The 23,509-nt window shown below is 46.4% G+C and overlaps 1 protein-coding gene across 1 annotated transcript in view; it reads right to left on the bottom strand.

Moving 5' to 3' along the window:
- Window positions 1–22,143, bottom strand: part of KLHL29 (kelch like family member 29) — a 293,462-nt gene extending 271,319 nt beyond the window's left edge. The window contains exon 1 of the mRNA XM_053589187.1: window positions 22,001–22,143. The gene's annotated coding sequence lies outside the window, so the exon portion shown is untranslated. The remainder of the gene's footprint in view (window positions 1–22,000) is intronic.
- Between the last annotated feature and the right edge of the window lie 1,366 nt (window positions 22,144–23,509).

Genomic DNA, 23,509 nt, shown 5'->3' with positions numbered 1-23,509 from the left:
CAAACAGCACCTCATCCCTCCAGCTCCTCAAACCAGACACCCTTAAACCCCATGAGACATCCCTGTTCTTTACTTCCCAGCCTCAATGGCCCTGGGCTGCTCAAATACCTCCCAGCCACTGGCGTCTCTTGGTCTGCACCATTCCCTCAGTCTCAGCTGCTGCCATCAACTCTCGCCTGGACCTCTGTAGTCCTCTCCCAACTGCACCCCATTTTTTCCATAGTACTCCTCAGTAAGTTCCTACATAGTAGTCAAAGCCATTTTTGCATATTGCCAATCCTTGCTTAAAAATCATCAGGCAGACAGTGTTCTTGCAATAAATATTCTTTCTATGGTGCCCAGACCCAGCATGGTCTCTCCCTCTAGTTCTCTGATCTCCTCCTGACCTGTACCCCAGCCCTGACTTCCTCAGCCCCAGCCTCCCCAGCCTTCTTGCCTTTCCTTGAATATGCCACACTCTCTCCTAAATATCTGCCCCTTCCACCTGGAACCTATACCCCTCCCCAGCTCCCCTTCCCTTTAAATCCTGAGGTTAACAATTCCTTTAAATCTCAGATCTGCCATCTACTCCAGGAATCCAAGAAGAGGTGAGGCAGCACAGCCTCCCTTCCTTCGAGGCTCTTACTGCTGTTTGTACTATCTGATGAATATCTGTCTGCCCCACTAGACTGTCAACCCCTTGTGGGGAAGAACCAGCCGTGTTTTTGCTCACTACCAAGTTCCTACACCAAGTACAATGCCTGGCACGCAGAAGGCACTCAGATATTTGTTGAGCCGTGAATAATGGGCTTGGGATTTTTTGAGGGAAGACTCACTCCTTACAGTCTGGCTTCACAGGAGATAGTTACAACACAGAGGAATTGCTGATGGCAACATATTCCTTCCGAGGAAGATTTTCAAGTGGGAGAAAAACAACCTTCCCAAACTGGCATAAAAAGCAAAGAGTAAAAGATGAGTTGTTCGTCCAACGGAGGAAACGCGCACCATCGGAACATTCACAAGCCGTCTGTGTGGGGACGTGGGGAGATTCCGCCCCCACCTCCTGCCATATGCTAGGGAGAATCAGGGTAGGAGAAATCCTTTCCTTCCCTACACTGATAGAAGGCCTCAATTGATATGTGAGCTCCCTACAGATGCTGAGAGGGAAGTGCTGGGGTATCACCGTCGTCTTTCTGGTTGGCCTCCTCCTTTTTTGCTCACTTCAAGGGGTTATCTTTGCGCTGAGACTGGAGATGCTGAGTGTCCTCCAGGGATCAACACGGGGCAAGTGATGTCTCATTGTTTCTTCACACTCTCAAGTTTGTCTGGCTGTGAAAGTACATCTGGGTGAAACCAAACCTAACATCAACAACAGCAGGCTCTACCCAGTCAGTCTGGGACTTATGTCTAGAACTGGCTCCCAAACTATTCTTTATATTAGCCTCTGCCACTCTCCTGCAAGGCAGAGCTGTGAACCCCCAACTCCTATCTGAAAATTGCTCCTTTCAGCACCTTGGCGCCCCCACAGCTGTCGAGGAGAGGCTTATGTGGCTGTGTTACTGCACGCTAAGACTGCGTGCCCCAAATGACATTACCACAACTCGATTACAGTCAGAACAACATTTCATTAAAATGGTATGTAAGATGTAATGAGATGCCATTTTTCTTCGAATTAGTAAAAATTATTAAAAATGATGATATAAGCTCTCCCAGACACTACTGAGTATACATCTAATCTTTTAGCGAAATAGTCAACATGTTAGGAAGCCTTAAAAATGTTTCACCCAAAAGCAAGTTCAGTAACTTAGGCAGATACAAAATAAATGCACAAAAACTAACAGCTTTCCTACTTGCCAGTAATAACTCATTAGAAAATACAAAGGGATAGAAAGATCTCATTCTATCTGTGTGTAACATCTAGGAATGAAATTTCTAAGAACAGCACAGAGCTCATATGAAGAAAACCACAAATGTTTACAGAGAGATATGAAAGTAAACTAAAATAAACACCGAGAAAGGAAGGCGGTAAATGGAACCGCATATTCCTGAATGACAGGACTTAATATTGTAGTCAGGATGTCAATTTTCCATAAATCTATTTATGGATATCCTCAAATTCATACAGATATGTTAAACAATGAGACCTCGACAATATTTTTTTTTAGCTTGATAAAAATGATTCTAGCATTCATCTGGGCTACCAGATATAGCAGAGGTAAGTAGCCAAAACTATTTTAGAAAATAATAATAATGGAGATGACCTGTACTACCAGATTTTAAATGCAAAATGTAATCAAAATTTCTGTAATTAAAACAATGTGGTATATAGCACTAGATCAGGACGAAAAGAGAATAATCAGCCCAGAAGTACTCCCTATCCGACACAAGAATTTAGTGTAGGAGAGGTAGCATTTCAAATGGGGGGAAGGAAGGAGAGAAAGAAAGATGGTTCACTAAAAAGAGCTGGCAGAATTAGATAACTATTAAACAAAAGACAAAAATGCTTTCCTATCATATAACAAAATGAGAGAAATGGATAAAAAGTTGAATCTGCAAAATAAATCATGAAACAAGAAGGAGAAAATGCAAATGAAGGGTTATCTAAAGCCAGGTTGGGTAAAGATTTTTCTAAGCATAAAGATAAGACAAAATATCTAAGTGAAAAAAGCTGATGACTAGGACAAGCAAATTAAAGGCTTCTATACCACCAAGAAACCATAAATGAATTTAAAAGACAAATGACAAACTGGGAAAAATAGCTCCAACGTTACACCAAAAGGTTAATATCCTGTTGTGCATAAAGAGCGCTTACAAATCAATAAAAAAAGAGATAAATATAAATAGAAGAACAAGCAAAGGACAAGAATATCAATAAACAGAGAAACAAATGCTCCTGCCTACTGGTAATCAAGGAAACACAAATTGAGACCACAGGATCCCATTACTCACCTATCCAACAGACCGAGATTTAAAATAACCACATACATTATAATAGGTAGGACTGGGATAAACTGGGAGTCCATACACTATTGATAGGAGAGTAAAACAGGACAAAAATAGGACAGCCTGTCAGAAGAAATGTGATGACACAGACAGGGTCTTCTCTACCTCTGGCTTGGTAACACCAATTCCAGGACTTAATTTGAAAGAAATAATCCAAAATGTCCAGGTATGTGTTCAACAAAATCTTATTGCAATGCTATTTATAGTAGCAAATAACCGAATTATCTGAACATCCAACAATAGAAAATTAGTTAAATATAATATGACACATTAATATAATGGAATACTATAATGAAATAAAGTCTTTTAAGATTATGTTTCTGAATAAGTAATAACAAGAAAAAAGCAATACAAGCTTCAGAGGGAAAAAAGCAGGACAGAACATGATACATATAGTATGATCTCAGTTCTGCTAAAAGTGACAAATAATAGATTCTAAAAAGTTAATTGGTTCTTTTTAATCTCTGAGTGATGAGATTAGGCATGGTTTTTCTTTTTGATAAAAAATTTCCATAAAGGGGCGGTGCCTGTGGCTCAAAGGAGTAGGGTGCCGGCCCTATAGGCCGGAGGTGGCGGGCCAAAAACTGCAAAAAAAAAAAAAAAAGAAATTTCTATAAAGAACATTACTTTTTATAATTGAAAAGTTATATAATATTACGATGATCAAACCTTGGTAATCCCATTTCTAGAACTCTGTCCAAACATGATTGCATACATCTCTCTCAACTGCCCCATGAGGTTCCAGATAGAGGCTGGGTGAATGATGTAACAGGCCCAGTATTACCCTTAGAGTTGAGCAGATCTGATATCAAAATTATGAACAAAAATGATATACAAGAATATCTACCAGAGTGTAGGAGTAGAAAAAAAACATATTTGGTGCGAATGGCTGAATAATAGCATGCAGGTGTGATGAAATACTACGAAATTGTCCAAAAGTGATGTTTAAAAGAATCATTTTCAATGACATGAGATAACTATACAGGAAGTAAAAAAGCAAGATGACAAATTTCATGTACAACATGGTCTCGATTATTACAAAAATGTAAAACTAGAAGAAAATGTGATAAAATATTAAGTCACCTTTAGACCATATATTTATTAGAGATTATTACTTTGTTATGCCTTACAATTTCACACAATGGATGTTTCTTTTATTAACAAAAATGTTACACATTAATTTCATAAAATGAACACATAATCTGTTATGATCTCATGACCTTTTTCCTTATACCTACTTGTCTTTAAAGGCCAAGTTCAAGGCTCACCTCTCCCATGAAGCTCTCTTTGATTTGCTCTGCCCATACTGCTTGACCTCCCAAAATAAGTGTTCAAAGTAAAGCTTTGACTCCTGGTTTCAGAAACCCTCATATGGCTATATAACAGCTTCACAGCTGTTGGGCTGAACTCCCCATCAAGTATCCGAGGGTGAGGAACAGACCACTTTCCGCTCTTGGGTCTTGTAGGTTGTGGTTGTGGGCTGGGCAGGGTTACAGAACTGGTGCCCACAGAGACGACATCACCGTGTGAGGCCTGGTCCTCATGGTTGGGAAAAGCATGGATGATGTCTTAAGCAATCCACCAAAAATGTGAAACTCCAATGCTGCAAATTTCCCAAAACTCTAAATTTAATCAACTGCTTTATATTCTTGGATATTTTCCTTTATACCCTTTGGTATTAAAACATGCATTGTTTTGTGAAATGCTGGGGGTAAAGAGTAGATGGTAGTGTTTATTATTTAACAAACCGGCAACCATGTGTTGCTTCCCTGTTTTCACCAGTGTCATGGTCCGTACAATAATAAACATTAAAACTAACTGTTTTTGAGGGAAGGTAGGGAGTTTAAAAGATTGAACACCATTGTAATCCAAATAATATTGGCATTAATGGAATAAAATTAAAATATTATTTGTTATTCATCAGAGAATCACACATGGCTCCCCAATCCAAAATAGCCACCCTCTTTCTTATCCCAATGACTTTTCCTTATAACACTTAAATTATCTAAATTATATTCCAGTATTTGTTCCCCTTTTTAATGCCAAGTCTCCCTATGAAGAGCATATGTTTCACGAGGACAGGGTTTTAGTCTGGCTCAATGTTGACACAGACTAGAGACTCAATAAATAGGTGTCAAATAAATAAAGGAAGACACTTAGACCTAGAGAAGCTGTCTTAGAATATGAGAAAAATCAAATTTCATACCGAAGTCATTGAGGGGTTGGTCATGTGTTAGCGTGTGGCACCTGGTGTCTGGAGAAAACTCCTGTGAAGGATTCCTTTGGTTCCCGGTCATTCTGGGAATAAGACATTCAAAAACGTGTAAACACAGAGGGCAGATTCCTGGCTGGTGGTGCTGGCTCGCAGGCGTGCAGGACCGTATTAAGTGTTAGCGTACATACAACTCAATTGCAAGCAGCTCTCCACTCCCTGCTCCTGTGCCGTCTGCGTGTTACACTCCCCTTCCCCCAGGCCGCTCAGCTTCCCTTTAGAAAACAAATCGTTTTCTACAGTAGTTGATGAGAAAATGCCCTCTTGTGGGCGTGACAGTAGACCACCTCGATCATGTCACAGATTTCTGAAACTGGTTACTCAAGAGCATTTCTTCGCTAGATTTAAAGGTTTTTCTTTTTTCAAATCTCAAACATCGATGCTTTGTTAAAGCGAAAATACATTTTCTGTGAGGCCATGAAATAGTCCTCAATTCACTTCTGTGTGCCTAACTTAGCAATGAAAGTTCTGATGATCTTAAACAGCATCATCACAAGGATAATTATTCTCCTTTCTAAACTTCTGTAAGATTTGCTAATGATGGGTGGCTTTTTTTTTTTTTTAATCATCACCCAGAATCTGACTCTTTTCTGCTCCCAGGAAACCATCACCTGAGATTGACGGGCAGCAATTGAAAATAATAAAATTATGTAAGATGAGCTTGTAATCACCAGCATTTCACAAGAAGCAAAATGCATTTCGCTCTGGCTGAGGAACAGAAAGTTTCTTCCTCATTTTAAATCTGTATCAGAGGTAAAGCCTTCTATTAAAACACAATTCTCTATACACTTACAGCCTCTGGCAGTCTGCCAAGGAGACTATCATAGAAGCAGAGCTGCAGAGAAGCAAGCAGCCAACGGCAGTGAGGATTGCTCCCGAGAAAGAGAATGCAAAGTCTCCGAAATCTTGGGAGGGCTCTGCCCATAGCTAACTCCCTACCTCTACTGACCGGACCCTCCCTGCCAATGGAGACACACACACAACCCGCACACCCCTCCTTTCTGGGAGGGGCACAGGGACAGTAAACATTGAGAAATTCTTCCTGTCTTTTGCTCTCCATGCAAACACACACACACACACATACATGCACACACATGCACACATGTATGTATACACACACACACTCTGGCTTTCTCCCTCCCCTTTCTCATTTCTTTTCTCCTATGTATTATTATTTTCATCATTAGCATTAAACTGCAAACTCTACAATCCAAGATCTGGTTAACTGCAACCTTTCTGCTGCACGTAATTTACAGGTACATGTGACCACTTGGGGGCACAGTTATTTGAGAATGCCGGCATGGCATTCAACAAGGTAAGCTTTTAAGGATTGAAGGCTGCCTCAGCTACCTGTAAAAAGCCCCTAACTCTGGGTTCTTACAGCAGCCCTAGGAAGGAAGAGAATCCTGAGAGGATTATTTCTTTAACGTGAGTCTGAGGTTCCTTATGAGGGACGTTTTTGTATGAGATTATAAGAAACGATTTTGTTCCTTTTCCTCTTTTAAAAACTGGTTGCTCAAAAATTTCTTCTATAGTATGGCCTGTCCTTTTTCCGTTTTCAATAGAATTCATGTTGGCAGGTTCACAAACACATATTGCTCAGTGGAGGGGCCGGGGGGGTTGTGGTGGCAAAATTAACCTTACTCGTATTACAGTTAAATTTCTTTCCTTGTTAGGTAAATTTTAATATTTTCCTAATATGGAAAATACGCTGTTTATTTACAAAGCTGGAAAATTTTAAAGTAGAAAGATGACCACTGTTAATACTATGGCCTAGATTCAGCCTTTTGTTCTATCCTTCATTTTTATACACTTGATGTTGTAGTATATACATGGTTATGTCCCTTTAATTAACAAGGTTTCCTTTTTAATTAAAAACTATCCTATGAAATAACCAAATTTATGATAAAATCCTTTAGAATCTTTAATCTCAACCTCTAAAGTGGTTTTCGTATTTTTCCTACTGTTTTCTCATCAACAAAAAGCCAAGGAGAGGTTTTCATGCCCTCTTTTCCCCAACTCTACTGCAGCGCCCAGTCGCATGTCTGAGACAGGTTCTCCCCGAGACAAGCAAGGCTGTGCGGGTCACAGCTGGGCAGAGCAGCCACGGGTCGGAGAAGAGGGAGGGGGATCAGGGAGCCAAACACAGCCTGGGCTTTTACCAGGGACCCCAAGGCCAAGGACTTAGAGAAACACACACTAGGTTAGTGTCCTGGAAAGATTCTAATCTGGTGAGTGGCAAAAATGGAGCCGAGTTTCTCTTCCCTGGCTCAGATGCAGATGCACAGTCATTTCACGCCCTGGTGAAGGGATCCTTTATCGAGTCATACATTTTAGGAAAGCATCCTTCTTTCAATTTGACAAAAGTCAACACCGAGAGAGAAAAAGAGAAAATTCCAAAGAGTCTGTATTTTTCCACCAGGGGCAGTATGAAACAGCCCTGGGTTCTTAGGAGATGACCCCTCCCCCAGACATAACTCCTGCCCCTCCCCACGCCCTCCCAGGAGGCTGCTGTCCCAGGTTGTTGGGATCCCAGTCCCAGCTCTGCCTCTGACGGGCAAGTCTTAGATACAGTGTCCCTTTCTCTGCCCTTCACTTGTCCAAAGTGTAAAATGTGCCCAGCGTTGATCTAGATCTTCACGGGAAAACCAACCAAGGGATATAAACAAGAGGTGAGGTAATCAGCTCCCTTGGGAGCACCTGGGCAGGTAAGCTGGAGACTCCCACGCGGCTGCGAAGCAGTTACATGGAGAACCTGCATCAGGCGATCCCTGTGGGCTCAGGGACTGCTCCCTAGGAAGCCATAAAGACAGGAAAGATCTGAACCGGGCAAAGAGGCTTCGAGAGAAGGAAGAGGGGAGAGGGAACTGAGGGTGATGTTGGCGTGCCAGACAGAGGCTCCTTCAAGCCAGCAAATAGTCCCTCTGTTCAGCAATGTGCCTTCATGGCTCTCCTGACACTTTAGGGAGGCAACTCTCTTAAACAGCAGTCACTTTTCCTCTATCCCTTGTCCCCTGTGGTCAGGCAGGACAATGCAGGCCCTGCCTTACTGAGGTGGGCTCCACTCTCTATGTGAGGCTCTGGTGACCACACAGCTCCACGGCTCCTGTGAGAGATGAGTCCTTTAGAAATCACAGGTGCAAACCCAAGCTGGGTCTCGCAAACTTCTCTCTCACAGGTGAGGGGAGACTGATAGCTGGGGCACTTTGGGTGGGGGCCCACAGAGGAGGGAGGGAACCCATTATACATCCTTTTGCTCTAGAGGGGCCCCAAATTCTCTGTTCTGTGAAACTTTCCAGTGACCACAGCCTGCCCTGATCAGCCCTGTCCTGTGTCGCCATGAGCTCTATCAGCGAGCAACTATTAAGAGTTGTCACCCACATACTCTGGACTATTGTCCACCTCGTGAGTTGAGGCACTGCCCAGGTATGTGGAGAGGGGAGACTAACCTCAGCTGAATTCAGTTTTCACAAGTTGAATTTTGCCCACATTCCTGGAAGGCAGGAATCCTCTTCCCACCCAACTTCTTAGAGCAGACTTATTATAGCCAGACGTGGGGCCACAAAGATTTTATTAGCGCTGTCATAGGAGGCAGCCAAGCTCCTATGACCACACCATTTCCAGGTGGTCCCACTAGGGTTTAGAGCCCACATCTAGCTGGTAACAAAAGCACAGAGCTTAAGCATTAGGCCTCAGTGTGTCATGAGATGAGACACTGCCCAGCAAGGTGGAAGTGGGGGACACTGACCTCAGAGTTGGACTCAGAGACCAGACGCTCTCCAAGAATGGGTCATAGCAGAGGAGGCAAAGGCATCGTAAAGAATGACGCTCTCGAGCTTCATACGAGACTAAAGGCCTTAACGTGGTCAAGGGCAACTGAAGGAGCCTGAGGCTCACACAGACAGGAGGAAGCCGAGTCAGGGCCTGGCCACCTGTGCCCTGCCCCCTCCCACCCCTTTCCCCCTAGCGTCTGGTCGGGTCTACAGATCCCCCTGCCACAGCTCAGGGAGACTGCCCCGTTAAGGCCATTGCTGATGCCCGTCCCTAGCACTGAGTCACCACACAGCCTCCTGATGGACACCCAGCCTCCCGTGTGGCGGCCTCCAGGGGAGAAATTTTCTCAGCACAGGATCTGCTCCGCTGAATGTCACATTTTTAGTATAAAGCAACCAGATGCCACTGCCTGGAGACCGCTTCTCCAGGAATGGAGAAGCTGCTGATGAAAAAGGAAAACTCCCAGCACTGAAAACTAGAAATGTGGTGATCCCACCCTGTGGGGACACTCCCCACTGGTAGCTGACTCTCCACCCACTGCCACTATCTCCAGACCACAGCACCATCCAGTGTCCATCACAGGAGGATGGGCACACAAAGTGAGGTGGGTGCTGTGGAATATCACTTAGCAGGGGAGGGTCAGCTCCTGGGACACACGGTGGACGTGAGCAAACATGAGTGTACACTGTTTGTCTCTGTTTACAAGCACGTTGAGAACAGACAAAAATTCATGGTGTCTGACTTTGAATAGGAGAGAACATTGACTGGAAGGGGCAGCAGTGAACTTTCTGGGGTGAAAGATTTTCTTCTTACTTAGATGGTGGTTATGCGAGTATATACAGTTACTGAAACTATATGTCAAATAAAATAAAGATAGATAGAGTAAATAAATGCAGCGCAATGCCCAGCACAGAGCGGGATACACGGCAAGTGCCTTATTAAAGTTGCTAAATTGTTAGCATAGTCTGTTTCCCCCCTAAGTGAATTTTTAAAGGAATTTATTAGATGAATATATCTGAAAATCTTTTTTTTATCGTGACAAAATATGCATACCATGAAATTTACCATTCTAACCACTTTTACTTTATTTTTTCAGACAGTCTCACTTTGTCACCTTCAGTAGAGTACGTGGCGTCATAGCTCACAGCAACCTCCAACTCTTAGGCTCAAGCAATTCTCTTGCTTCAGCCTCCCAAATAGCTGGGACACAGGAGCCTGCCACAACACCTGGCTATTTTTAGAGAGGTGGTCTCACTTTTGCTCCAACTGATCTTGAGCTCCTGAGCTCAGGCAATCCACCTGCCTCAGCCTCCCAGAATGCGAGGATTACAGGTGTGGGCCTCCTTGCCTGGCCTCTCACCCCTTCTAAACATACAGTTCAGTGGCATTAAGTACAATCATACTCTTGTGCAACCATCTCCACCACCCACTGCCAGAGCATTTTCACCTTCCAAAAACAAAAACTCTTTACCCATTAAATGAAAGTCCCTTCCCCCAGCCCTGGTAACTACCATTCTACTAGGATCTCTGTGAATTTGACCTCTCTTGTTTATCTCATATAAGTGGAATCCTACACAGTATTTGTCCTTCTCCTGTGACTGCCCTACTTCTCTTAGCATCGTATTTTTGAGGTCCATCAGTGCTCCAGCCTATGCCAGAACTCCCTTCCTTTTCAAGGCTGAGTGATAGCCTGGGCAGGTGCCTGCTGCACCTTGCTTATCCATTCCCACTGATGAACGTACGAGTTGCTTCCCCGCTGGCTGCTGTGAACACCACTTCTAGGAGTGACCCTGCTCTATGAGCAGGTTTGCTTCCTTTGGGTGTATGCTCAGAAATAGAATTGCTGGATCATGTGGCAATTCTACGTTTCATTTTTTGAGGATCCATGTGTTTACCCCAGAGGGGGTATCATTTTACATTTTCACACACAGTGCAGTGCTCAAGAGTTTGGTTTCCCCACATCCTTACTGAGGCTTGTTATTTTCTGCTATTGTTTTATGTGTATAATGGTCATCCTCCTGGGTGTGAAGTGGTATCTCACTGAGGTTTTGCCCTGCACTTCTCGGGAAAGCATCTTTCCATATGCTTCTTGGCCATTGGTATGTCTTCTTCCGGACTAGCTATAGAGGCGTTTTGCCCATTTTTTAAATTGGGTTGTTTGTTGTTGAGTTGAAACTAAGTTTTAATTGTACCCATACAGGCCTGAGCACCAGGTCCCACCCTCCCCAGTGCCACGTTTGCTCAGTCTCCAGACAACAATTTCATATCCTCTATCCCGGTCCCCAACCCCAGTGGCCCACTGGTCACACCCAGCACAGGAGTAAGGGCCCGATGGTAACTGCCTCCCCCTTTTCCTGGGACCAGGGAAACTATATATGGCCCAGGTGTCTATTTGAACTATCAAAAACTATTTCTGGAGACCAGACATTCTGGGAGGCAGAGCAGAAATAAAAACAGCAGACAGTTAGGGCTGCTGAACAGGGACTTCACAGTTCAGTGAGTACACACCCCACCCATGCAGCCTCCCCCAGGAGGCCTCATGGACAAAAATGGGCTTTTTGTGGTTTTTGCAGAATCAAGGAGGGAAGCTTTAAATCCCCAGGTGGGAGCCTGAGCAGGGCTGCAGCTCTGGAACGCCCTTGTCACTCAGGGATGTGACAGAGAGCGCATAGGGAGACGCAGAGAGGCAGGGCCATCCATACAGCCCTCATCCAGAACTCGGGCTGCAGCCCTTGCCACAGGATGGTGGTTTGCACGTCTTTATCCCAGCAAGCTGCTTTGCTGGCAAGGCTCTCCACGGCTGCCTGTGACCTTCTCTGTCCCAGATGCCGTTATCTTCCAGGTCTCACGGTCTGGTCCATGTCCTCTCCCTACAGGGAGCCCTCCATCCAGGGGTACCACAGCAGGCCTTGTCAGACAGCCAGGGCCAGGAGGAAGCTTCCTTCTGGGTCACAAGTGAGGTTGGTGACTTTATAGAGGGGGAGGAAGTCAACTTCCACAAAACGTGGTTTCTGTGAAAATCATTTTTCTCCTCTGGGGAGAAGAGAAGAAATTTTAAATCTTAGTGCCATTTCATTGTAGGAACAGGCAGTTTCCCCACAGCACATGAAGTGATCCAGGTGCTTCCTTTTTTTACAATGTGTTGCCAGAGATTGGTCGGTGGAGACGCTCTGGCGCTTCCCTTTGGCACATCCAGGCTTCAGCAAGAAATATGTTCCTTTCGCAGTTTGAATATTATTCAAGTTTTGATGATTAAAGCTGGTGGGAACAGCATGAACCGAATAGATTACAGCACTCCACTCAGAGCAGGCTCTTCCCTGGGAGGATGGGCCAGACAGGCACGCTGCACGCAGCCTCCAGGTCTAACCGGCCCCGCTTACAATGTGGCATTTAACACTTCCAAATTCTGGGGTCCTCGATTTCACAGCAAGGTCATCTTATTTTTTTCTTCACATCACCTAAATGGGCTATTTCAAAAGCAAAAGACCTCATTCAAAATAAGCTCATTCAATGGCCAGATAACCTGCCCATGTCTCAAGAGGTCAAGATGATGCAATATTGCAACAAAATGGCCTTAGGATGTACGTGGGTGGGTCTGAGGCTCCTGAGCTAGACCCCACTCAGCTCTGGGGAATTGGACTCAAGATGCACACGAAGGCTGAGGCGGCCTCCTTAGGGCCACCAACAATGGCAATCATGTCCTGGGCAGGACAGACCAGGCAGCTACCCCTGGTCTTAAGTGAGCACACTGGGCTCATTATCCCAAAGGTGGCAAAGTTGGCCTCTCTGATGAGAGATTCCGGACCCAAGTATAAAATCACAGAATATGCTTTGACAAGACAAATGTGTCTAGGTATTTTCCATGTAGTTCCCTAACCCTATCAGTGGTGAGGGACCAGGTTTTAGGTTTTTTGTTTCTAATTCCAATCCATTAAAACACAGTCCTAGCATCCATGGCCAGAATACAGCTCACACCATGCTGACTCTCCTGGTAATGCCCGTGTGGGTCTAACATTGTCCCGGCTGGGCTGTACCTTGGTCAATGAGAGGAGCCCATGGATCATGCTCTTGGCTGCCAAGATGACAATAAATGCCATAGGGGTTTCTAAATCCTTAGTCCCGATTTATCATTCACAGACTGGTCACAGTTTGTGAACTGGCCCTGGTCTGCGACTGTGCCTGGAGCAGCACTATTTTCTACTCTTCTGTACTATCTTGGAGGGCCAGGACAACAGCAGCAGTGTCCAGCACAGATGGTCAGGCAGAACCGAGTGGACCTACGGGGTCATGACCACAGCAGCATCCATGACCAGACCATCATCCATGACCAAAAAAAACTAATATAAATGCTCTGATATTCTGGAACCTTCTGGTTTTGGCCACTACTAGAAGAGAGCTGGACTGTCTCTCAGAATATCCCAGGAAATTTCTGCACTCGACCACTTGTCCATCAACTTCCTGGTTATACTGGGCGCCCTCCCAGTCGGGGTCCTGTCTCTTCTTCCTGTCACCTGACTGCACCTCACTGAGCTCCAAGTACCCACACAGGGAACGCTGACACATGCCACATCCAAGGCTAAAAGACAAAGTCATTCCTTGCCTTCAAGGACAACAATCCTCAAAACGAGTCCAGAAATCTAACGTTGCTGTGATTAGGCTTCTGCCTGGCACCGTCCAGCGCACTTCGCAGATAAGAACTCTTTTAATCCTCAAATATTCAGTCTTCACGTACTCACATCAGTGCACCCAGGAAACCTTCTGATCACAAAGAAAAAGAGTCAGTTAGGCCTGAGCCTTGGAAGTCAACTCAGAATTGAGCTGTCGTTCTTATTACCTAGGTGAGGGCAGTGAGTTTAAGTGTGAAGATACTTGAAATCATACTATTCTCTATTCCTTTGAATTTATTTTCTATCTTAAAAGAAAATTAGCTGGACCTCAATTTATGCCAAGTGTGATCACCAGTGAACAATGTGGCTGAACACGTGGGCCGTTCTTTACTCTAACAAGTGCTTCGTATTATATGAAAGGGAACATGGACCTCCCCCATGGGTGGGCAGTTGTCAGGGGGACAGGCTTGCGCGTCCTCTTAACCCATCTGCACCCACCATGGCCTGGTACCCATGGTGGTTGACCTGACCTTGGGCAAACGCTTCGAACCTCTAACTCATCTGCAAAATGGGAACAAAGCCACTGATGTCACAGGGTGAGCAACAGATGAGAGGCCATAGGGGAGGAAGTGCTCTTTCCATTGTGGCTTTTAAGTGAACAGTTATTGGATCTATACTCATTTAGAAGCTCCAGGAACTGACTATATGTCATTAAAGTTCCTTGGGAGGCTAAATTCAGCGGCAGTTTTGATCCCAAAGCAAATGCTTAAAGCTGGAAGATTTGAAAAATGATTTTTTTTTTTTAAATACAAGCTTCACCCATTTGTTCCTTGCCACTTCTCAGTGTTACCAAATGACCAAAAGGAAAACCAGCACCTTCTGGTAATTGTTAATGTCTCCAATCTGGCCAAAGTCTTTGACCAGCATTTGCTTTTCACAAAGCAGACACAGAGTCCTCCTGTGTGGTCTTCCTTCACTGCCCCACCCCTCAGCCTGCTTCTGAGAGCAAAGAAGCCTTAGGCCAGACCCGGATTTCTAGTAGAAGCAGGAGGAAGGAAGGGGAGGCGGCAGAGCTGGACAGACAGGCAGCAGGGAGTGGCCCATGCCAACACCAGGACAACCCCCAGCACTTCCTGGGAGGTCCCTTCATCCCCAAAGGCCCTGACGCTGAACCTGCCTCACACTGAGAAGTCACTCCTTGCCCGAATGGGGGTTGGAAGAGTTAAAACAGGAAGCAAATGCACTTTGGTGGTGTGTGCTCAAGGCTCTATTCACGCCTATCTCCAAAAAAAAAACTAATATAAAGAGTAAAAATAGAACAGAAGAAGCTGGAAAATACAGTGTTATTGCCCTTCCATAACTGTCTCTGTGATTTCTAGGTGTTTTATTTTTCCTAAAAATAACGCTTTTGTGAGCTACCACAAATTTAAAAATTGGAGTGGGGACCACATTTTTTTTTTTTTGCAAGTTAAGCATGTTACCAGGGACAGACTTTGTGTGGACTCTCAAGAGCACCAGACAGATTCAAGTTATCACTGGAATGATGAAGCTCCAAGAGAAAATTAGTCTTCAAAGTCTCAAGTCATAAATCCCAGAAGATTCCATCCAGATTAGTTAGAATTCATCAATAAGCATCTTTAATAGATATGTGCCCGAATATGGCATCAAAAATCCCACACAATGACAAACCGTGAAAATGTAACTACACTGTCACTGAGTGAAAATAAAATCCCAAAAGTAGGTTTTGATGTCTGTTACGTGATACCTTCTCTGGGTGTAAATTTTTACAGGCAAGCATTTTTACAAAAGAGTTTTGCACTGGGCATCGTGCTAGGCTCTGGCATGGAAAAATGAACACGTCTAGGCCCACCTTTAATGGTTCTAGATGGATCCTTGGTCCTTTTTACCTTGTTTTTACTCTTTGATTTGCTAGTTATTTACTACGCTTGCTCAATATGGAAGCAGAGGCCGCTCAAGCATCTCCAAGTTTTTCTCATTAGCCCTCCAGGAGCCAGAGTAAATGGAAGCAGGTGGGCAAATCCAAAAAGAGCGATGAATGTTGATCAGAGCAGACCTGATTACTATTCTTATTTAAGCTCACATTCCTTCTAATAGAATTATTCTTATATAAAATGTTAATTAGCACAGATAAAGTGGTACCTGGCACAGAGCAGGCAGTGAGAAGTGTGCATGTGCCACTGGAAAATCAAACAGCCACGCACACGCGTGCATACGTGTGGAAAAAATAGACTGATAGCTCATGGGTCTGTGTTCAAACCCAGCGGCACAACGTGGCTAGGTTTGTGGCCTTGGGCCAGCTGATCTCTGAGCTTCATCTTCATTTGTAAATTGTGGATAATCCCTACCTCGCAGCACTGATATGAGGATTAGAGATAATATATGTAAAGTACCGAGATACAGTGGGCAGCCATACCTGGAAGCTATTATTATTATTAATATTATTATTATTATTATATTATTGGGGCTTGATAAAGGTTTGCTGATTGAATAATAGGTAGATGAGCTGACCTCTAAAATCTACATCAAGTCTAAAATTATGATACCAAAAATGGAATTAGAAGTTCATACATCAAATCATCGCAAGGTTATTTTTAACTCTTGGAATTGTGATGCAAATCTCTTGTGCTTTTCAGAGTGAGTACTCCTAAGGAGACTCACAGAATACAATATATGAGCGTATACACTTTGATGTGCCATTAACATTCTATGATTGAAATTTAATGGGATAGGCGTCTTTGCATTTCTGAGATCTCCCGGGATTGCTGCTTTGTCTAAGCTCTCCTTTTGGGGGCACTTCCCTAGGCCACCGTGACCTGGGTTTGCCAGGGTTACCTCTTTTCACCCACCCAACCATCCTAAGGTAGCTACTATTGTTCCCTCCATTTGAATAAAAGAAATTTGAGGCTTGGTGAGATGGAGGTTCTTTCCAAGGTCACACAGCTAGTAGGCACCAGAGACTGGGTTTTGACTCGGACACAAAGCCTGAGTTTCCAACTGCTCTGCAATGTTGCAGCAACTCAGGCAAGGCCCCAAAGCAAAGCGATAAAAAGAGATCGGAGACTCAGGAGGAAAGACACACAAAGAAAAGGAAAAACAAATGTCAGGAACATCAACTGCATCCTTTATTGGATGGGATTCTGTTTGACTGCAGTCTCATCAAGTCTCTTCAACACAAGACCTATGTGATCTGTTAGTGTTAAAAGCCGTGGAATACAGCAATCCCACTTCAGGGTATATATCCCAAAGATACGGTCGAGATCCTGAGAGCAGGATCTCGGACACAGGCACACTCACATTCACAGCAGCATTATTCCCAAGAGCTGAAACGTGGAAGCAACCGAAATTTGCATCAACAGATGAATGGATAAACAAAATTTGGTATATACACACAATGGAATATTATTCAGCCTTAAAAAGAAAGGAAATCTTGTTACAGGTGATAACATGTGATGAACCTTGAAGACATTCTACTAAGTATAACAAACCAGTTACAGAATGACAAATCCTGTGATTTCATCTACATGAGGGATCTGAACGAAGTCAAATGTGTAGAAAAAGAGTGGAGTAGTGGTGCTGAGGGCTAGGGAAGGTGGGAATGGATAGGTGGTGTTTAGTGGCTACAGAATTTCACTTTTGCCAGATGAAAATGTTCTGGAGATCTGATGCACAACAATTAATTATTAACTACCACTATTAATACTTTACACTTAAAAATGGTGAAGATGATAAATTTTATAGTGTGTTTATTTAAACCACAATTTAAAAAGAAGAAAGTGGTAGAATACATATTTTTTACATATATTTGTTTATATGTATGTGTATCCTTAAAATGGTCCATGATTTTAAAATTTTAAAAATCTGTATATAAATTATAAAAACAGACAACACTGAGGCCATGGATAGTCTTTAAATGTCCTGGGCCCTGTCTTCTTCTTTGCCCAAACTGGATCCCCTACCATAACCACGCTGGGCTGTTTTTTTTTTCCAGCTTCTGGCTCATTAGAGTTTAGTCTCTGAACTACTTGGTTTTCACGCAGATACCCTCTTTCATAGAAAATGAGAAATCCTCCCCTTCCCACTCTACAGGTAGAAATGCTCCCACACAATGAAGTTCATTTAGCAAAGAACTCTGTTGCTACTTCTAGCAAGTGCTCAACTTGCCTCATCTTAATTTGCAGTTTCAGTTTTCTCATTTTCAAGTGGTTTCCTTTAAGAAAGTTCAGACTGCCTTTCTGACCTTGGGTGCTAGGAGAGTAAACGTGTTGCTGTTGGAGGAAGGACCACAGAGTCTGCTTTCAGAGTGGTCCTGAGCTCAGTATTTTTGATCCCAGGTGCAGGTGAGGAATCCCAATACACTTTTCCTTCTTAACCAAAATTGTTAAGATCATTGTCTATAGTAAAATTTACTTCAAAAGAAGGTACTTTCCAGGGATTATACTAACTTTTTAGCGTATCAAGAGATTTGACCCTAGATTTCTTGAGTAATAACAAATGTCTATTTTTTGCATAAACTACAAATATTTTACCATTTTCTAAATATCGGTACCTATGTGTGCTCAGCACAGTGGGGGAGCACATGGTTTACCTGTCCACAGTGTATTTCTTGTTCTCTGGTCCTCTTGCACACTAACTGTCTTGGTTTACTCACATGCACTACAGCCAAGGGCTTGATTGCTTATTCATGATGTTACTTCCTCCCCCTACCTGCAAGTATAGGCACTTAGTTGACTGATTATAGAATCATAAGGTTGGTTATAATTCCATTTCTTCATCTGACTTTGAACTTAAATGTTCCAATTACTTTGCCTGATCCTAATAAGTCAGTAGCGTGCTAATGCTTGCCTTGATATTTCTGAAATATACAGGGTTGTGATTAGCATGGGACTGCATCATTAGAAAGCAAAGTTGAAAGCGGGTATGCAAAATCATCACTTGCATTTAGGTAAAACTGTCTGTTCAGTGGACTTACAACGTTACCATGATCCTAGGGGCACTATATACCATGACTAAATGTATATAGTACTGGGAAAATGCTCTGATATTCCAGAACCTTCTGGTGTTGGCCACTACTAGAAGAGAAAAGATCCTAGGAGGATGGGTATGCTCTAATACACAGTCTCAATGTCTCTCCAGGACAGATATAGACAAAGACCCAAAGAATCCTTGTGGGAGCTGGGAGAAAAAAGGAAGGAAGAAAAGAAGGAAGGAAGGAAGAAAAAACTTTAGTCAATCTGCTAGACTGAATTAATGTGAGAATTCTTTACAGTAAGCCTGCTGGAAGAAAAAACAATAACCCATGTGCGCGCATACACACACACACACACACACACCTACACACACACACACACACACACACACACGATGCTAAAAAACTACATTAACATCAGCGCTGTTACAGTGAGTCGATTAAAAAATAATTAACCCTTTTATGTCTGTGTGTACCTGGGAAAAGTATAAACTTTTGCAAACTAGCAGGAAAAAAGAAAAAAAAAGAAATGCCTAAAACTGAGAATGATTTGTAGTCAAATCAATTGATAAATGAAAGAAATAAAAAGATGGCACAACTGAAATTGATGCCAAGGATTTATAAGGGTGACTAAGTAAACAAAAACGAATGGATCACCATGGAAATGCATGAATATTGAAATAAGCAAATTTGAATAGACTAATGATATGCCTCCCTTAGACTGACAGGTGTTGGTAACAACGGTGACACTCATTCCACACCAACATCCACAGTTCTAATTATCTTTAGTGCTAGAAAACAGTCTGGATTTAAAGGTTCCTTTGGTAATACCTTATAAGCAAAATACATTTTCCAATCTTAGAGGGATTGACTCAATTCCCATCTACTTGAAAAACAAAAAAGGTTTTATCCATTTGCTTTCTGGGTACGAGAAACTACAGTTAGCAGAAGTCATTCTCTTGGGCTCTTCTAGTCTTTGTTCCAATAAATCTCTCAGAAAACTGAATTCTCCGTCTCACTTATCTCCCACACTGAGTACTTGAAGTATGACCACTATTCATTAGAAACATAATTAAAAAGATACAACACTAGGTCCCCACCCCCCATCACACACAGATGAAAACCAATAACCCTTAATCTATTTGTTACCATGGCTACCATAGGATATTTTATTTCAGTAAAACTCTAGGTATTTCGTTTGGATTGTTGCTTGCAAATGAAGTTGGAGACCCACAAATTTCTGTAACTGCCCTAGAAATGGGGAGACCGAACAGAAGAAAATGTTTTTCTTAATCATAGTCAAATATGGTTTGATGTTTGTGCAGAAAAGTTACTAAAATTGGTTAAATGCATCAGCCCTTAAACCAATTTAAATGCCATTAAATTCATATAGAGTTTAAGGGCACATATGCTAGTAATTCCCTGATTTATAGCAGGGTGATAAATCAAGTGTACTCCAGAACAAGGCATAGGACGGAAACTGTTCAGCAGCAGCCCACAGGTCCTACCTGTAGAAGCGCCCAGACTATGTGACTGATAAAACGCCCGCATGTCAACCGGCCCTTACAGTAGTCACCTGTCTTCGCTGGACATGTTTTCTCCAAGTGTCAGGATGAACGTCTATGAAACTGTTCATCACCCCCCAATTAAAAAGTTAGCTCTGTTCCTCCTCCCCATAATTAAAAAACCAGAAATGAGGTGGACTAATTAAATCTGCTGTCATTCATCCTAAAATGAAATAATTCCTTAAATTTGCCCTCCCAAGGCGGGGTTAGCGGTAAGACCACAACGCAAGGGAAAAAACTCTGTAATGACTAGACCGATGACTTTAAAGAGATGGAAACTAGGATAAATACAGCAGTAACCAGGACAGATCTGTCACTGCACCAGGCGTCCGAATCCCAGCGTTGGCTCGGCCGATGAGAGGCTGGAGTCTGCAGCAGTGGAGCCGCGTTGTCCTCGAGCTGACCAAATAGGAAGTTTCGCAGGCGGCAGCAGCTCGGCGCCCTCAGAGGTCTGGTCCCTCCAGCGCCGAGGTCTCGCCTAATGCTCCATTAATACCTACGTCCACTATTCGCCCGGGGCGCGCAGCGGCGCAAGCACCGCACGGAGGGAGGAGAAGGTTTGCAGAGCGGCAGGGATGGCAGCGGCGGGGGCAGCTCCTCACCCATACACATCCCTGGGGATCCGCAGGAGGACCTGACAAGTGACCGCGTCGGCCGTTTGGTTCCAGTGCCCAGGGACAACAACTGGCTTCTCAGCGGGCAGACCCAGGCATCCGAGACTCGCGCTTGGCGGCCCTCCTTCTCCGAGACGGCTGGCCTCAGGCAGGCAGCGCGTCTCCGCCTTCCCTAGCCAACGCAGAGGCGACCTGCCCCGGGAGCCGCCTCCTACCTACCCGGGATCTCGGCTCCGAGCTTCGGCCCCGGGCGAGCACGCCCCTCCCTCCGGGCCCAGGGCCGACGCTGCCCAACGCGGGCACACGCGCGGCGACCGCAGATAACCCCAGCGCTCTCAGCCTGCTCCAGGCCACCGAGACCGGGACGTGAGCCTTCGGCCACCTCGCACCCCTGCGGCAATCGGGGCGCGCGTTCACACTCACACACTACACAGCTCCTGGCCCACACTATCCCATACATAAACAACTCCCCACCCAACACTAGCTCCTCGCCCCTTCGCCATCCCGGTAAGCTCTCTTTTCTCCCCCGCCCTTCCCGGCATCCACAAGGTGTCAAGGGGAGGGCGGGGGAGGGTGGTCCCAACCACATTTATGCGGGCTCCCTCCCGACGGTTTTTAAGCTCCTCTACCTTGAAAGTTACTTGGGATTGAGTGAAAAGACCTGGTCCCCAAATGCAGCATCGGAGGATGCGAGGGGGCAGAAACCCCAAACTGGCTTCTCAGTGCACAGAGGTGCGCACCTCCCCAAAGGGCAGGGCGCGCGGCCGCCCCCGGGGGCCAGCCCTCCAGTGCCTCTGGCCCCTAGACCGCCCCGACCCTGGTCGATTCAGGGAAAGGTGGCCCGGAGAGGGGCGCGCAACGCCGGGCCCAGCAGGGGAGCTGCCCCGGCTGGGGGTCACATTCACTTCCAACACCTCCGAACACTGCAACTGTGGCCCCAGGCAGCCCCAGCGAATACATATCCGGGGGCAGGAAGTTTTTCCCCCCTTTTCCCCCAGGGAGCAGCGCAGGCGCAAGGGCTTCTGCAGCCTGCGAATCCAGACGCGGGAGGCTCCTGCCACTGCCGCCGCCGCCGGAGCCTAGCCCAGCGTTCTGCGTTCTGGGCCCCGCTCCCACGCTCGGTCCGGCCCCGCGCAGCCGCCAGAACCCTGGGTCTCCGGCTCCGCATTCTAGGCGCCCCAGCCCGGCCCGGCTCTTACCTCCGGCTGCGCCGCCCCGGCCCCGGCCCGACGCGCAGAGAGCCCGGGGTCGCGGGTGGGCGCAGGAGGGCTGATGGATAGGGGACGGCGCCGGCGGGTGGTGGTAGCTGGGGCCGCTCGGGTCCTGGCTGGGAGAAACGGATCCAGGTCCACCTCCTCGCGTTCCTGCTCTCCGTCTTCTACCCCTTTTCTTCCTCCTCCTCCTCCGCCGCCGCCGCCTCCCGGCAGCCCAGGGAGGATGCCCAGGAGAGGGAAGTCAGTCCTTCCGCCTGTCAGCCTGTGCGGTTATGCGCGGTGCGACGCGGCTCTCATCGAGGCGGCGGCGGCGGCGGCGGCTCCGGCAGCATCGCCCCCGCCCTCTCCCCGCAGCCGCGGCGGCCGCGGGGCTGGGGCTGGCTCCGGGCTCAGGGCTCCGGCTCCAGGCGGGGACTGCGCTCAGGCGCGGCGACTGCCGGGGCTGCGAACGGGCGCTGCGGAGCCGGGGCCGGGGCCGGAGCTGCGGCTGGATCTGCGGTAGCGGGGACGGCGGCGGCGGCGCGGGGGCTGGCGCGGCCGCGGCGCGGGGACCATGCTCCCTTCTGGCTCGCTCCGCTCCGGGTACAGTCTGCTTTAGCTGCGAGGGAGGCGGGCTTCGGCGCGCAGCCAGGGGCGGGCGGAGCCAATCACGGGCGCCCGAGTGGGCGGGGGTGGCGGGCGGGGGAGGCGGGGCCCCCCGGCGGGGCACCGTGCGCCGCTCCCCTGGCCCGAAGGATCCCCGGCAGCCGCTCGCCGGGCCCGGGGCGCGGTGCTGCCTGGCACGCGGGTCGGTCCGGCCGCCCGCCGCCCCCGCTCCCCGCTCTGGCCCCGGGTTCGCTTGGCTCCGCCGCCGCGCCGGGTGGACGCACGGCGCGTGGCCCCGGCGGCTTGGCCCGGGTCTCCGGGCCCTGCCGGCCCAGGGTTAGGTGGCCGGGACAGACGCGCCTCCCCTTCTGCTCTCAGCACCTGAGGAAACTGGCAGAAAAGTTTGAGAAGGAAAAGTCCAATCGTCTTTCAGCTTCCATTCTGGTTGTGACACTCCAGCCGCAGGAAGGAGCTGGAATTGTTCACATCTTTGAAGGACCCGGGCTGGCCGTCCACATCCCGTCCGCCAGCCCTCTCTGAGTCTGGCTTGCCCTTCTCGGTGTGCACGGATGTTCCAGTTCACAATGGCCCTCCAGAATCCATAGGGCCCAACGCGGGCGCACTAACCTTTCCCGTCTACACGCCCCTCACCCCCAGCAGGCCCTACGTATGCTGCTTACACAGACCCTAACTTCAACCCTCGTAAGAAAGGTTTGACTGGAGGCCTGTGCGACCCCCAACGAGGACTTTTTTTATTATGCCAGAACATTTCCCTTTAGCCTGTCTTCCTTCCCAGTCGACTGCTCTCCAGGTCTACGCGGTGTCCGTGACCCCTCTTCCCTCCCGTCTCCCCCTCCTGGTTTTGAGTTTCAGAGAAAGTACCTGCTTATCCCAGCCCTCCACCCCTGC

The sequence above is a fragment of the Nycticebus coucang genome, chromosome 4 (genome assembly GCF_027406575.1).
Source record: "Nycticebus coucang isolate mNycCou1 chromosome 4, mNycCou1.pri, whole genome shotgun sequence".
NCBI classification, from domain to species: Eukaryota; Metazoa; Chordata; class Mammalia; order Primates; family Lorisidae; genus Nycticebus; species Nycticebus coucang.
Note: the sequence above shows the minus strand (reverse complement) of the source record. Positions and strands in the feature narration are given on the sequence as shown.